General features: G+C 35.3%; 1 pseudogene; it reads left to right on the plus strand.

Annotated features, from left to right (window-relative positions):
- Positions 1 to 10,122: 10,122 nt before the first annotated feature.
- On the plus strand, positions 10,123 to 12,534 carry LOC122537583 (annotated as a pseudogene).
- Positions 12,535 to 17,827: the final 5,293 nt, after the last annotated feature.

A 17,827-nucleotide genomic window follows, 5' to 3' on the forward strand; every position in this document is an offset into this window, starting at 1 on the left:
ATTTATTACAGAGGCAAACGAAGCGACAGGTAAGTGGAAATTATTACAAAATGAGACGTATATACATTTAAGTTTTTTCCTTGTCTCATTTAATACACCTTTGTATGGGCACCATTAGTTGCACGAAGCACATCAAGATTACTCGATTTCTTGCCATGTTCGCTGTAGCATATCCTCAACAATGGTTGCAATGGCATCAGTGGTCCTCTGCTTTATATTAGTGATTTCCCATACCTTTGTTCGATACCACGATATCTTTAACCATAACCCCATGTGGATGTCCATAAAGTCTCTTTACAGTTTCAAACATTTATTACAAAGGCAGTTGATGAGATATCTTTGTCAAATTTGTTCAATGTACTCAGTTATCAAGATATTTATCAAGAATTTTATTAAGATTTTTATCACATTGCGTTTCAGGTAGAATGCTGATGAATAAGATACTGTTAAATGAACTTCTTACAAAATGGCTACTCCTCGAGAGGAGGCACAGTGTTTATCATGATTTATTGAAACCAAATCGGATCTACAAACTCAACGAAACTTCAAAACTAAGTATGGAAGAGATCCACCGTCACGCATCCATCAGTTCGTGCATGGCACAACAAGAAATTTATGGAAACAGGGACCGTGTTTGATAAAGGGAGAAATGTACGACCAAGAGGAAAACATCGATCGTGTAAGAAATCGAGTACCGTCCTGATGTGCTTCGTGCAACTAATGGTATCCATATAGAAGTGTATTAAATGAGGCAAGAAAAGAACTTAAATACATACGTTTCATTTTGTAACAATTTCCACTCATCTGTCTTTTTATTTGCCTTTGTAATAAATTTTTGAAATTGTAACGAGACTTTACGGACACCCTGTATAATGATTGCCCCTGCCAACAGGCCGCGTCCAAGCTTCGAGGCGTCCTCGAGATGATCTTCTTCCCACTGACACCGAGAGACAGCCAAGTAACTCGACGTCGACGTCCTCGGCGAGTGATCGTATTCCTTCTTTCCTTCCTTCCTCCGGTCGTTTGTTCCTTCTCGTTGGCTCTTTCTGCTTTCGAACGTGACACGCGTTTCCACTGAGACGGTTAATTAGCATTCTGTGCTGATGGAACTGGAGAATTTTCTGGACGAAATTTTCTGTTCTTTCATTCGATGGAAGTTTGCCATTCTCTGCTGTTCTCTGCTTTTGTTTGCTTGCTTGATGAGAGATGTATACCTATGCATCCATGAAAATGATTTTTACCACCTTCTTCATTTATCGTTCGTTTCTACGCGTAAATAAAATTCGTTTCCTCGAGCCTCTTTGATTCTCATTCGACGATCGGCGATCGTGTTCGCAGACTTCGCGTTCGCGGTTGATACGGAAAGGTTCTAGATTTCGCTCGGGCCGCAGTGTGAACGTTCGCCGACGAAGGACGAGCTGGTTACAGGGAATTGATGTAGCGTTACCAACATCGCGACGGGTGTAATGGATGTAGTGTTGCTGGTGGCGCACGATAAGCCGCCAGAATGGATGCACTTTTCACGCGTGTAACTTTCGCTCACGGCAATCTACCTTCTCGCGTTCGTTGCAGGTGGTTCCCCTTGTAATCGCGGTCACTTTTCTTGTGACAGAGGCCGACTTTGCATCGCGCGAGCTTAACGAAGCGAACACTCTTCGCGGGATCGAATGAACACACGGTCTTTCTCTTTTTCCTACTTATCGTTAACTACGTTGTATTTCGATGATTATCAACAGGCTGATGCGGAACGAGACCAAGTTAAAATTCTAAATTAGCGGACGAGTAACGTTGACCATCAACTACTTGTTCGCGACTCGCCGAAATGTTGCACTTCGTTTAGATTGAAAGTTTAAAAATATGAAACACGCGTTAATCTGTTCTTCATTTTTCTGAGCTTAATTCGTCCCTTGCTTAACTGACACAATATAAAGATAAACAGTTGAATTCATAAATCCCTTTGTTAACAGTCAGTAGGTTCAATTACACATTAAGACTCTCTTTAGTTCGATTTCATGTTATTTCTAACGCTGTTATTTCTAGGCTGACAATGCAAAATCGCACTATGAAAAAATGTATAAAATGTTTGAAGTATAATATTAGCAGGCATTTCATTTCCTTAATTATGTCCTAAAAAATATGAAATTACCCGAACATCTACAATTTAGATGTAAACATCTGCTTTCAATTTTCACTTAACTAAGACACTATCTTTGAGATGGTGATGCTTTGAATGCATAATTGTAGGTACTTATAACACTTATATTGAAAGATACTTACTGTTGTCGAGGGACTTGAAAATGAATTGGTGACATTTTTCTTTTTCCTTTTATCAAAAAACACTCAAAGTCTCACCTTTAGTTACCTGTCCATCTATATGCTGCAAAATGGTGCAACATTTTACAAGAAAAGTGCCCCGAATTCAGCAGTCTGACGAGGATAAATTAATTTCTCGTGTTTATCCCTCCAGACTCATTCACGTTCACTGATAGACAATTTGTGATTGCTATCTCTAATCTTACAAGTCTGCGTATTCTCGTCGAATACCTATCAGTATGATTTTTAATCTCGACCCGCCGCAGAAAGAAAAAAAAAAAAAAACGGGAAAAGAATTGCTCGCCACTGCATTGGATCAATCGAACCATGCAAAGGAGCAAGAAGTCGGCTGGTAACGAGACGAGGGACACCGTTGGCTATTATTATAGAAGGCAGTAGAAGCGGTCACCGAGAGGGAGGGGCCCCACGTATAATTTCAGTAATTCCGCGGGTCCGTCTGGGTTTCGTTCGAATGCTACAATTCGCGGGGCCAGCAACAGACGTATATCCCCGGCCTCGCGAGCACGCGAGAGAGCCGCGATTAGTAATTTGAATCGTTCCGGCCATCATTCCCACCGTTCCCTCTCGAGGCCGTCCACTCTCGAACTCTGTACCGAATTCCGAAACAAGGAAACGCGTTACCGAACTCTCCCATACTCAGCCGTCTCTCTCTCTCTCTCTCTCTCTCTCGTTTCTCATTCCCCAATTTCTCTCAAAATGGTAGCCGGACTCGGACGCTGGAATCTTTCTAACGATGACTTTTGTACACGCGGACAGCAGGTAAATACGACCGGAGCCGTGTTACAAGGAGAAGAAAACAAGGGGAGGGCGGTGAGGAGCACGCTGGCCGAAAACACGCGTGACCTGTGTTTAAGGTGGTTTCCCCTCTCGGTCTCGTTCCAGACCAACCCGGGCTTCCACCGTTCTTTTTTTTTTTTTTTTTTTCTTCTTCAACCTTATTTGCAAACCACCACCCCTTTTTTTGCGTTTCTTCCTCTTCTTTATCTTCGTATCGTACGTTCCTTCCTTTCGGTTCTGCTTTCCTCTCCGAACGTCGGTCCTGCTCGATCGTTCTCCTTTGCACGCGAACGTGAGAACCTGGGCTCGATCTTTCGGTTTCACCATGCGAACGCGTGTTCCTCCTAGATCGACGGCACGTCTCGTTGGCGGTGGGTCTCGTTTCGGGGAATCTTGACGCACCGAGTTTTTGAAGGGTTGCGTTGATTTTTAACCTCTTGCCTTCGCACGTCGAGAACTTTTTGTCCCAAACTGCAACATTTCCTCAGTTTCAAGTATATTTAAAGGTAAAAGCTTAAAATTTAAATTAATAATTTGAAAAAAGAATTATATATAAATAAACAATTATATGTATTACGTATAAACAATTTAAATTAATGTTTATAATTTAATATTTCAAAATCCAATAATTTCTATCCAGTGATGTCATACCAAAAAGTTCAAAAATAAAGCGACGAATTTTTATACGGTTCGGTCACTCGTTATGGTCCGCAGTTGCCAGCGCAAGGGGTTAAGGAATATCGCTCGGTTGGAGTTAGCCAGTCGCTGCGGGCGCCGACTTCCTGGTTATTTATCGCGTCATCGACAATTATCCTTGACTTGGAAACAATTCCATTCGATATTTCATTTCGATTCTTCGACCGTTTCAATTCGTTTACATGTGTTTATGTGTTGAAGCTTGAACTTGAAATTGCAAAGAGTTGATTAAATTACATTAGCATCAAATCTTATAAACTTTCGATTGTAGAATCTGTCCTGTGAATAAACGCTAATTATGTTTTGAAGAGTTCAGGCTGTTTAAGTTTTATAGACACTTTGTTTTTTCAAATTGACGACTCTGAGTTTATTGACAGATCAATGACTAATCATTCATTGTTGTCTCTCACTCAATGCTAAAATCGACGAATTTTTTTTAAACTTTATCATTGACAGTGTAAAAAATTATAGCTCCTGTTCTTCAACGATACCAATTAAGGGTTAAAAGAACATCTAAGCATGCATGATCTGTAGTTATAAAAATAAATTTTTATAATTATAATTATAAGAATCACGAGGCTATTAAAATACAAATTGTTGATGCTAAGTAACAAGAGTTACCTTGAACTTATGGATATCATGAGAATAACTGTGTATAACGGAATACAAATTGTAAAAAAAAGAATGCCTCTATGAGGAATTGTACGTTTTCGCAGGAACTACCATGTAAATTCCGAAAAGAACCGCGAAAATAACATAATAATTAAATATTAATTAATTTTTCGCACGCTGAAGTAACGTCAGTTTTTCATTCACTCTGAATATCTACAGCGATACAGCCCAAAATGATTTTGTCATGAATAAACGAAAGTTACAAAGCGACCATGATACCATGATCCTATCCTCTGCCAATGCTCGAATCACCAAAGCCAATCAAACTCTCGTTAACAGCAACAAACGATCCTCTCCACTCGCCAAACAACTCTGAAAAACAACTGGCAGTGCCGCTCGATAACATAACACAACACAACACAACACGTGAAACGCATCGAGCGTCCCAATCAGCTTTCCCGACATATTTATTGCACCCAGCCGAAGACTCTGACCCCGCGTACCAACCCCCACAGCCCGAGGAATCATCGTCGCGTCGATACTCGGACGTACGATTTTCAATTCGATACGAACGTCGCGCGAACGAAAGGCGCGGAGAGCTTCGGCCGGTATCGGGTCATCGGTAATAAATTTCGCGAGAAATCGCCGGTCACCCCGGGTCTCGACCCCGCCGACTTCGAGAACGCTACGGGGTGGATGAGGAGCCAGTGGCCGAGGGGGAGGGAAAGTGGGAGAGTGGTGCGCGACGTGCAAAAGCAAACAACAATAATTATTATTTCGATATAGAAGGGGGCAAGGTGGGTAATATCTGTAATGGGCCGTTCTACTCGAGTGACCTGTCAGCCGGCGTTGAATTAATGGCGGCCGAGATTTCGCGCGGAAACGATTCTCCGCGCCGAGGGAGGAAACGGCGGGATCTGTGGTTCCAGGGCTGAAAGCAACGTGGAAGAGAGAGCCCGTCCGATCGTGGCTCACGACCGTCCACCTGACTCGTTACGCTGTTTATGGCGGGGCGAGCAACGTTCCTCGGGAACCCCCTCGTAATCGTATTTCTACGTGCACGCTCGTAGACTGCGTACTCGAGTCTGTTTCCTCGGCCGCATCCTGGTGAGTCTGCGGAGTCGCGATCGAGGCAAACGATCGTGCCGGTGTATCTTCGGTTGGTTGCGTGTGTACGCTCGTTATATCGGAGAACACGGTTCCAGTGAGGTTGAAATTTTCGAAATTTCTAAAACTGCCAAGCGCTAAAAGCACACATATATCTAATAATTGAAATTAAAGTGCGAGAGCAATAGATTTGTAATATCTAGATTTATAAATATTTAATTTTATAATATTTATAACATTATAATAGATTTATTATAATATTTGCAATAAAGAACAAAGCTTCGACTCAGTCATTCAAATCTTCAAAAATACACGTTGCAAATCAATAAAGTTTCTATCTATTTCATGAAAAATCTATTAGAAAATTGTTTATTAAAAATTCCCAATTATTCAATCTGTCACTGATACATGCAAACAAATAAAAGTTACTTCGTCAAACGTCTGTGTACACGCTTTAACCCTCTATCCGTCGATCAGAGTCATACTATCAATTGATTGAGCATCACGATGAATACAAAGCAGGTTAAATTAATTTCCGTAACAGAAAACGATTAATACGAAGCATGGGAAAGAACGCTGTAAGAGCAAGAACGTGAACGATCAACGGAGAAACATTTTCGTGCACACAGCAGCACGCAGTTGTTATATTCGTCGAGGGCACGGCTTCGGTTGTAACATTGAAAGAAGCTCACAGCACGCTGGCACGACGCTCTTGTGCACGCGTGATTTTCATTCGTGAGTCGCGTGCGGACGCTGTCGCACGCGATACCATGTATTTCCCGCCTCAAGGTACACCTCTTCCCGAAAAGTTATTACATCTCCGATTAATTTAAGTAATTTTGCTTGTACATAGCGCGTTGTGTATCATATATGTTCTACAGTTGGAAGAAATAAGGCAAGATAAATCACGAAAGGTTAAAAATTAAATTTCCGAATATCAAATATAAATTATAACTTATGAAACTAGTTTTTTATTTCATTATATTTGTAGTAACGATTATAAAAAATAATTATATGATATATAATGTATATAGAAAACCACATAACCTAGTTTTATATATTATAATTTATATTCTGTGATATTCTGAAATATATGTATACATGTATATTTCAGGATGTCACAAAATATCAATTATAATATATAAAACTAGGTTCGTTTTGCTATATTTATAGTAACAATTATAAAAAATAATTACATGATACATACATATATATATATGTATATTTCAGGATATCACAAAATATAAATTGTAATATATAAAACTAGGTTATTCGTTTTGCTATATTTATAGTAAAAATTATAAAAAAAATAATTACAATGTATTATGTAATAAATATAATACAAATAAATATGTAGGTAAATTAATATAATATAATGTAAATAAATAAATAATATATATTAGGTATTACAACAGGTTCCAAGGATATTACAAAATTAGCACAGATGAAATAAAACAAGGGAATTCTATCGATTCTACCATAATTACTTTCACCATTTTCCAATTATTTTGAGATAGGTGTCATCCACTGAAACGCGTGAGAACAGGAAGAAAAGTGGGCTGGACGGAAGCCATCTGGTAACAGGTTTTCCACGGTAGAAAACAATGTGAATGATAGATATAATAAAGGTCGCTGGGAAAGTAACAGGATCCGATGCTAATTAAAAATTTGTCCAAGGAATACATTATCGTGGCCGCGGGAAAACAACGCCTATTCCAAGTTCCGATTTGACACTTCATCATTTCTCAGGCCTGTCATTAAAATGAGATTAGACTCGAAATCGTAATGGGACAGCATCTCGTAGCGTGTATCTTTCTCTCTAGCTTTCAAAACGATAAATCACACGTTAATTTTCACTCTCTATTGCTGTTTTTCATTTTTCAATGCGATAAAAATGAAAAATTCATGATAAACTGTGTATTAATATATTATATACATTTCGTGTGTATTCTTTATATATTTCCGTTTCTTTTGCATTTTCTCACGTTAGTATTTTTCGTCAATAACGAGAAGGGAGAAAACACAAGAGATCTAAAATCGATTAATTTGATAGATTTGATGATAATTAGGCTGCGGATTTTTAAGCAAATTTCGTAATTTTCGAAATCACGCAAAGTGAGCTTAAGTAGAAATTTGTTCCACTAAATGTCACAGTGGGTAATGTATTTCAAATATTTTGTACATACGTTACCCAGAATTATTAGATTTCTAAATTTTGTATTTTTGTAGTCTAATAGTAACAAGTGAAAATGAATTAATTTGTTATTATCAGCTTGTCCGTGCTATAATTATCCACTCAAAGAATTAGTCTCTCATTCATTGTTTCAAATCATTACGAATTTCACCATTTTTAAATTCTAAACTTCTCATTTCTCACACGGAAACGTTCGCAATTTATCGCGGTGGAGTAAAATTGAATAATAAAATTGAATATTAAATTTGCGATTCAAATCGGTCATGTCGCGAAACGCGAATACACGAAGAATTTTCGTAAACGCGAAAACACGAATCTTGAAATTGAAAACGAAGAAATTGAATTTGCATAGTGCGAGTAGCAATCACTGGCGCGATGCCGGCCAACGAAGGGAGCGAAAGACCAAAACAAATTAGGACGTTAGAATTCATAAGACAGAGCTTAAAAAACAACGACGGTGTTAAAGTCTTCCCTCGATAAATAATCCGAAACAAAGCGTTCCGTTTTTTTCTCCGTGAAATATATATTTCTGCATGTCTGAAAAACTGTTGCGGAACAAACGAACGAGATCTCGCGTGCGCCGATGTCTACAAACGCGCAACAACAACAAAAAAATGCGCATGAAAGAAATTTCGACAACGGTACCAGCGATACGATTTTTGCTCGTATTCGGAAAATACGAACGAACAAAAGGATACAAAACAAAAAAAATCCTGTAGAACGAAAGAGCGGCGGAGGGGAGGGGAGAAAGGGTACGTACAGAATCGATGGAAAGTTCGCGTAATAACACCATAGTGAAAATTTAACGGAGCAGTCTCGACTCGAGACAAACCGAGGGTGGTGTCGACACACTGTTCGAAATAGCCGTGTTTCAAGGCGTGTTTCGAGGTTGGCTGGATACCGTGGGCGCCGCGGGACGATGCAGAACGTCGCGGCCATTCAGCCCAATCCGGCGAAAAGGAACGAGGGGTGGCGTGTTCACCGTGTTCCATCCGGCTCGTGGCATCGCGCATTGTGGATCCGCGCATACGTAAGTGCATTCTCCACGGAATACTACCCCGGCACGCAGAAACACGTCCAAGCTTGGCGAGGATTTATGTCACGCTTAGACATCGTCCACTATGCGAAACATCGATAATGCAACATCCAAACAGATCCAAATGCGTCTACGAAACGGAAGCTTCCGAGCTCCTTAGCACGTCGTCCCGCGGATGCTTAATCGATGGAACGATACCGTGGGATTATCGGCGATAATCCCCAAAATTTTGGTACGTTTTTGTAAGTGTATTAATTCTTGGCCCTCGCAATTCATCCATTGTGATATTATTTTTGGGTTCAGTTTCTTGGGCAGTTCTTCGCGCCAATGTTTCAAACGAAGTGACTAATCAATTGCGATTAATTAACAAGTAGTAGCTAGTAAATTTGAAATAGAAGTAACTAACGAAAGGAACTAACGAAATGTAATGAAATAACTACGTAATCTCGTTGATAACTGAAAAATTACAAATAATTGCAAGTAATAACTAGTAACTAATAACTTTAAATACTTAATTAATTTAGATATTTAAACTTTAAATGCTTGACTAATTTAAATACTTAAACTTTAAATACTTAACTAATTTAAATATTTAAAATTTAAAAACTTAAACTTTAAATGCTTAACTAATTTAAATATTTAAACTTTAAATACTTAAACATTAAATGCTTAATTAATTTAAATATTTAAACTTTAAATACTTAACTAATAAATAAATAATTAAACTTTAAATGCTTAACTAATTTAAATATGTAAACTTTAAATACTTGGCTAATTTAAATACTTAAACTTTAAATACTTAACTAATTTAAATGCTTAAACCTTATATACTTACTAATTTAAATACTTAAACTTTAAATACTTAACTAAATAAATACTTAAACTTTAAATACTTAGCTAAATAAATATTTAAACTTTATAAATACTTAAACTTTAAATACTTAACTAATTTAAATACTTAAACTTTAAATACTTAAATAATTTAAATATTTAAACTTTAAATACTTAATTAATTTAAGTACTTAAACTTTAATTAACTATATAGATATATATACAACTGTATAATAATAATTAGTAATTAGTAATATTTACTATATAGGTAATCATAATTTAATAATAATATTATTATAATAACAATTAACTAACTGTATAGGTAATCTTACAAAACAGAATTAATTAATAACGAAGATTTACCGTGTTACTGCATATGAAACGCACATTTCTCCCACAAGACCTTCTCTTCTCCCTATCCAGTGACACGAGTTAAACTTAAAAACGTAATCTCAACCACCGTAGCAATCATTCAACGTTCGTCCCTCTCGCTATTTCCCAATGACCATTATTACCACCTTTCAAAATCCACCCCATGATCTTGATCCAAGGTGACTGGCGTTAGGCACGCAACGTGAAACGCGCGAGTCCACGTATGTATGTACATATCTCCAAGCGGTCCACGAAGTCACGGCACCCGGAGAATTCACCGTGATTCCTACGAAATCGAACGTTACTCCTTCTCGATCTTCTCGATCTCGTCTTTCTATCGTTTTCGAGCAACGCTCTCAGTTTACTGCGCGTTGCAACGAGCGAGAGGAGGAGGAGGAGGGGACGAGGAGGAAGAACGCTCCTTTGTCTCTTTATGGTCGGAAAGTGGCCGGTGGAGGAGCCATCGACGACTAGCCCGTCTTCTTCGTGGACGCCACGAAGAAGTACGGTCGGATAATAACGAGTTTCGCTGTCGTCCCTTTCGCCCTTCGCGTAGCGCGAGTCGTAAACTCGACCTCCCTGCCAGGCCTTCCCTCCTCTCCCCCTTGCAACGAAGAACGTTTTTCTTCGCTGTTCGATGCCGGACGATCGCGTCAAATTTTTATTTGGCTGCAACCGGCCTGTCTCGCGCGATCGTCCAACCTTGTACGGAACAGAGTAACCGAACAACCGGCGAACTCGGAAGAGGAGTAGTAAAAAGTCTAGATTTATCAGGGTCGTTGTAGAAATTTTTAGGTCTTGGAACGACTGAGGCGTGGACTCCTCGAGACCATTGGATAGAAAATATATTTTTATATATTAATATTAATATTAATATTATTATATATATTAATATTAATATTAATATTAATATTAATATTAATATTAATATTAATATTAATATTAATATTAATATTTTCATAATATTAAATATATTAATATTAATATTATTTGTATATATTGTTTATATTATAATATAATTAATATCATTCATATATTTATATTAATATTAATTTGTATGTACTATTTATATATTAATATTAATATTAATTTTATATTAATTGAATAGAAAATATGTTGTTGTTCCGAAAAAGATTCCAAAAAATGTCGTATACGCTTTAATCTAGTTTCCATTCGTCCACCATCAATTTGACATATCTTTTTTATAAAATGTTTTATTATTTTAAAATATATAGATACTGTAAAAGTATATTCTACAGAGGTATCATCTATTTTTCTAATATATAATGCATATTTTTGATATTTGTTTTGATAATAAAATATGCTACCAGAGTTACGAACAATATTCGTTTTCAACGTCCTTGAACAGGCAATATATTTTCCTTTTAATTATTGTATTACAATTATGCGTTCATATGTACTTTTTCGAAGACATTTATATTTCTAAATATAGTGAAAAACCGAAAGAAATGATCATAATATTAAATGAAATAATATGAAATTAAACACATACATACATATGCAATATTTATGTAAACCTTGTATGTAATTGAATAAAAACTTTGAATATTTATTATTAATAAAAAATATTATTACGAAATAACTATTTATCGTTTCATTGTATATTAATTTTTTACTGTCGTATCAATTTGACACCAAGGGACCAATTCAGTTCGAGAAATAAAAAAGACCGATGAGCATTAATATTTCGTAAATAATTTCAAAATATTTTCAAACATCTGAGAGATATCTTTCAAAAGTAGAATATAATATATAAACTGCGAATTTTTATACAAATTCTTATTTTTTAAAGGATTATAGTATTAGAAAAATATTAATTATTGATGGCTAATAAGTAACAGCATCATTATGACATGTTACGTGTATGCTTTAAACAACTGAACGTTGCTGATCCGATACACAGTATTATTAAATAGGTAAACATGTGAAATTTAACCTTTCGAGATTATTAAAAATTCCGGTTGAAATCATGCGACGTATCTTGCCGCGCTCTCCTGTTTATAGTAAATGTGACATATTTTTGAAAAAGTCTCATGAAATTGTACATGTAAAATACTACAATAATAAATACTTGGTACAGGTCTACGTACGCTTTTGAGACGTTACAACACTAATAAAAATGAAGGTTATAAGCAATGTCAGGTGGATGGATTAAAATATAAACTCGAAAATCGTATGAATATGCACATAATACTTAATATAGTAGGCAATCTATTGAATAATTTATAGACTTTATACATTTATGGAAAAATGCACACGCTAATATATGCAAAAGTATATATATCATATCCAAAGTAGAGCATTTATTATAATATTATTTGATAGAAGGAACAAGTTTCTGTTTATGTCCCATTCCTACAGTTATGTTTAAAAAATGTATAAAATCCGCTTAGTTTAATGGTTTGTTGCGTTTCTAGAGTGTTGCGAACAGGCGGAACCAAAGGACTTGATCAGAAAGCCTATTCTCGATGCGTCAGATGGCATACAGATCAATGAACACAAAGTGTTCGAACCACTTGGAACAATACAGGATCAAACTAAATACATTGTCTAAAAAGATGTAGAAAATTTCACTATTATTTAAATATTATAAATACAGAAGAAACGAACATATCACGCTTCAAAAGTACCATTGCTATAGCAAACTCTTCAAAAAAAGCAAAAATATTGGCAAATTTATACTCTAATCACACGACGAAGAAATATTATTTCTATGATTTTCAATTCTCAACTTTTCCCAACACAAGGACTAAATTATTTCGAGTTATGATACTGTCGAAGTATATGTGTAATGTGAATTCAAAAGTTACACAACTTTAGAAATTAAACTACAAAAATTAAACAACATGTTCGTTCGTAAAACGTTTTCCATTCGATTTTTAGAGAAATTAGGAGATTATAGAGTTTAGAAATTTTACATCTAATTTGTCTAATTATGCCTCAAGGCAGTATAGTATAATTTTTGTACAGTTCAAATTACAGTGGTATATTACTTTCAATAGCTGTCACGATTGTTGCACGTAGTCTAAAAGATCAAAAATGAATTTATTCTATACAACGATGATCATAATTCCTTTTCTATTGCCTGAACAAACCATACATTTAATTCAATTGAACTCAACTTGCTCTGGTTGCCCTAAGACAACCACTTTTTTTTGATTGTTTCCTTTCAGACGAATACAATAATGTAAATCCATTGCCATTAAAAAAACGACGAACTACGGAGAAGAAGCAACAATCGAAATAATAATAATAAAATTACGCAAGACGACCGAGACAAGCTATACAAAATTTCAAAACGTTGCAATTAAGTTAACGTTACAATTTCTTATTCGACGAATAAATCGCGAATAAATTCTCCAATAAATACGTGGCGCGATAAAATTTTAACAACTACTACCCGAAGGTGAACACGAAACGGGTGAACATGAATCGGTAGCGGAGGAAACGCGCGATGTGGAAGAAGAAGCGATATTTTTTTAAACGCGTGAAGCATCGACGAGCGGGCGTAACGCAATATTCCGACCGGGGGTATTTTTTCCCCCCCAGTGATCGGTTAAAAGTCGGCCGCTGGGGGCGGCGGCGTATGGCGGGAGAAGACGCATTACCAGATTGGCTCGCGCCGCTCGCATTCACCCAGTCTTTTACATTCATGAAGCTTTTATTCGCTTGATTTGACTATACGCTTCGTATTCACGGCTCTCGATTTGATTTGCATTGATTGGAGTGCCAGGTTTCCCGATAACCGGCTACGGTCGCGCGCTGTGCCATCGCCGGTAATATGGCGCGTACGTGCCATATCGCGAGCAGCCAATGTCCACCTTCGAGCCACCAGTTCTCCAGGCTTCGGAATACGTTACGTTCACTTACAATCTCTTGCTCGCCGTGTAAAACGTGAATTGTTCTACATTCTCAAGTTCTTTTGTCCTGTCTATTAAAATCGTTTGTTCGTTTTCTCGAAGTCCAAGTGACAGGAAAATTTTGAACGACAGTGGTCGTTCTACAAATTTCAAAATATCGTCTGTGCCATAGTTTGTAATGTAATTGAAAGAAAAAGGAAATCTATCATCTTTTTCAGCCGCGATATTTTTAATAAGTATAAAATAATATCTTGTACTTAACTGGATTACTTTATATATGGATTACTATATATATAGTTTAATAGAAAGTGAAATGAAAAGTAATCTATGATTCGCTGTAAATACTTTAGTTAAGTACAAGATATATTTTTGTTACTTATTAAAGATATCGTGGCTCAAAAAGATATATAATCGATATTATATTATATATAATATCGATATTAAATTATATATCGATATTAAATCATATATATATATATGTTCTATCTACTGATTAGGATAGTGAATTATAACAATATAGGAGATAGAAATCATAAACGAATCACAAATATTGAACAAGGCTCTTTCGAACAATTCAAAATAGCTTTTTTAGTTTAATTTCCATCTTTTTAATTGAACAATGCTGCAATCATTTTCTTTCAAGAAGTATAGAAAAGAATTCTAGAATTATAAAAATATTATATAAATATAGATTTATATAGATTTAAAATATAGAATTATAAAAATATTAATAAAATATAGATTTTATTTCGAGCTGTTCACGAATCTACAATGTCGTACATTGTCCTTGCAAGATGATATCATTCACGGATGATGTCATTTCAAAAAATTCTCAACACGATGGCCTTAGGTTTTTTCGACATTTTTAAAAATATTTCATTTCATGATGTTTCACTGATTGACTTTCTGTCAAGCAGCAAACAAGAATTTAAAGAGTTTTTCGAATGGAAAATGATATTTCTTTCGTATTGTATGCAGTACCATTGGCACGTTGGACAGTATAATGTAGTTTTCAAGTTAAACGGCATTGTGCGGACTTCAAATTTTAATTTGGAATTTCGTTTCGAATCTCTTTAATCTTCGTAGCAACTACCAATCGAACGCGGCAAGCAACAGGAACTTGTCACAAGTGGCATTCCCTTGATGTTTTTACACAACGATGACAGTATTATGTCGATGTCAGTGGTAGAACGATGATTAATCGATCCCTGGTCATTGATATCCTGGATTCCGTGGCCCATCACAGCTACCGCGGCAAGAAAAAAAAAAAAAAAAGAAAGAAGAAGGACACCGATGAATAACCTTTCAACCAACATAATAGTTTGGGGGACGAAGCTACCCTAGGTTCGAGCATGTTCATTAATAAAAATCATACGATCGTTAGAGCAAAAATATTTACAGTTGGAGATCGTGAACTTGCCCTGTCTGTCTATTTTATGGCCGTTTTCTTCGCTGATATAAATAAAATATAATATTGTCATGAAAAGAGAATGAAGGAAAAAGTTTCCTCTTTTGATATCAGTGTATTTTTGATTCACTATTTAAAGAACTTTACAAGATTTTCGTTGATTACCACAAATTTATTGCAACCTTCAAATTAATCTTTCTATTAAAATATTGATAAGTGTACTCGTGCAAAGAAAAACGTTACCTTCTGCTATTTGAATTGAAATTTTAATGGAGACCTAAATATTTATGCTTTAATATTAATATTTGTAATTTTAATATTCGTACATTCAAGACCTTTTAAAATATCACGAAATCACGACGAAACAACAAAAATAAATGCACCTGAGAGAAACTGTATACTGTAAATGTGTAAAATTGTAATTTGGAAAAATTTATTTCCAAACGAAATATTTAAAATATTTAATTATAATTTCTCAGTAATCGCGTAGCAGTCTAATAATATCTTTCAGCATTTTCAATAAAAACAGAAACGGATGTTTCTATATTATTAATAGTTCTTCGTTTCTTTCAATAAGTAAAATTCTCAATATCGATAAAATCGAGCAACGAATCATTAATTTTTCAGAAAACGGAAAGACTTATAACTAAATCGTTATAATTTTCAAATTTTTTTACAGTAGATGCACTTTGTGTTTGACGAATTTAATTCTTTTAGTTACACAATCAACAGATTAAATTCTAAATTCTTCCTCTGCTGTGAGTACCAACATGCTCGAATCGACGCGTTACGTTAAATGGCTCTAACCCTCGCGTTATTTTTCAATGACACGAAACACGAAACGTCATCCCATTATTCTTAAACACCGACAAAAGTTGTTGCCGCCCCTGTAAAAGTGTCCTCGATCTCGACACTTGTAAAAAAAAGGTGAACGATCGACGCGCTGAACAGCAAGCAAGAATCTCACTTTCTCGTAGAGAACGATCCGGTGCTTTTAATCGTCGCACGATGAGTCTGAAGATTCTTTTTTTTTTTCCCCTCCCCCCCCCCTCTTCCGATCGTTGTATAGCGTTGTAATAGGGGGATAGAAACCGAAAAAACGGGTCCAGCTGGAAAGACGTCGGAGCTGGAAATTGATTCGTACGCTTCGCGGTTCGCGGCGATCCAACGCGGTGGTGGATCATTCATCTCCGCAGCTCTACTATTAGTACAGTTATTTATGGTGAAAAAGAGTATAGATCGTGGCGACTATTATGCATCGCGGGTCCCCCTCGGGTGATTTATGTGCCGCTGCAAATTGCCGCTTGTCCTTTGTGAGACCGGAGCAAAGCGGGCCTGATTAAATCCTTTCGGCCGGCCGTAACTCAGCCGCGTTTAGAAGGTGGTCTTCGTGGTACAATGTATATCCCGTGGACACAAGCGTCGGTAAACTTTATGGTTATCTTCTGCCCGAGCAATTGGAGATTTGTCGACTTTCACGGAAAGGGTAACTGCCGTTCAAGCCGATATATTTCTCTTCTTCTTCGATTAACTCTTGAGTGCATTTGGACAAAGTTATACAGAGATCTACCAATCTTCGACGTGACCAAGTGATATACTTTATATTTAATGTTAAATTTATATTATGTTGTTATATAGTTTATATAATTTATATTTAATATTAAATGCAAATACAAATGTCATAGATGAAGAGTATTTGTAGAAGACAAATTTATATAATTTATATAATTTATATTATATTAATGTTATATAATATATATATAATTTATATTTAATATTAAATGCAAATACAAATGTCATAAATGAAGAGTATTTGTAGAAGACATATTTATATAATATGTATAATTTATATTTAATATTAAATACAAATACAAATGTCACAAATGAAGAGTATTTGTAGAAGACAAATTTATATAATTTATATAATTTATATTTAATATTAAATACAAATACAAATGTCATAAATGAAGAGTATTTGTAGAAGACAAATTTATACAATTTATATTATTTATATAATTATATAATTTATAAATTATATCAATATTATATAATTTATATTTAATATTAAGTACAAATGCAAATGTTATAAATGAAAAGTATTTGTAGAAGACATTGTAAGTTGGAAAAATTGGAAAATATTGTTATTTATCGAAAAATATTCTACGTGCTAATGAGAATATTGTGAATTGGAATTTTTCTCCTATAAATAGTTATAATAATAATACTAAAATATGACATCACTGGAAAATGATTTAAATTACAATAATATTTTTCTTCCTCCTGAAAAAATTTGATGTTCACCACTTGCAATGTTTTCTACAAATACTCTGCAATTTCGTGATCTTTAAAACTTAACGACTCTTCGAATACAAAATTATAGAGAATTTAAGATAATATTAACTAATATTAATTATAGAGAATGTAAGATAATATTATTCGCTAGCAAATAAATCATTAAAAACATTGCAAGACAAAACAAGAAAAAACATATCAATAACTCAATAGAAACTAAGCTGCACAAACTGTTTTTAAATTAAAATCTTCGAACTAAATTTGTTTAATTTCAGATCATTGAAAGG

The sequence above is a fragment of the Frieseomelitta varia genome, unplaced genomic scaffold (genome assembly GCF_011392965.1).
Source record: "Frieseomelitta varia isolate USP_RPSP 00005682 unplaced genomic scaffold, Fvar_1.2 scaffold_919, whole genome shotgun sequence".
Lineage (NCBI taxonomy): Eukaryota > Metazoa > Arthropoda > Insecta > Hymenoptera > Apidae > Frieseomelitta > Frieseomelitta varia.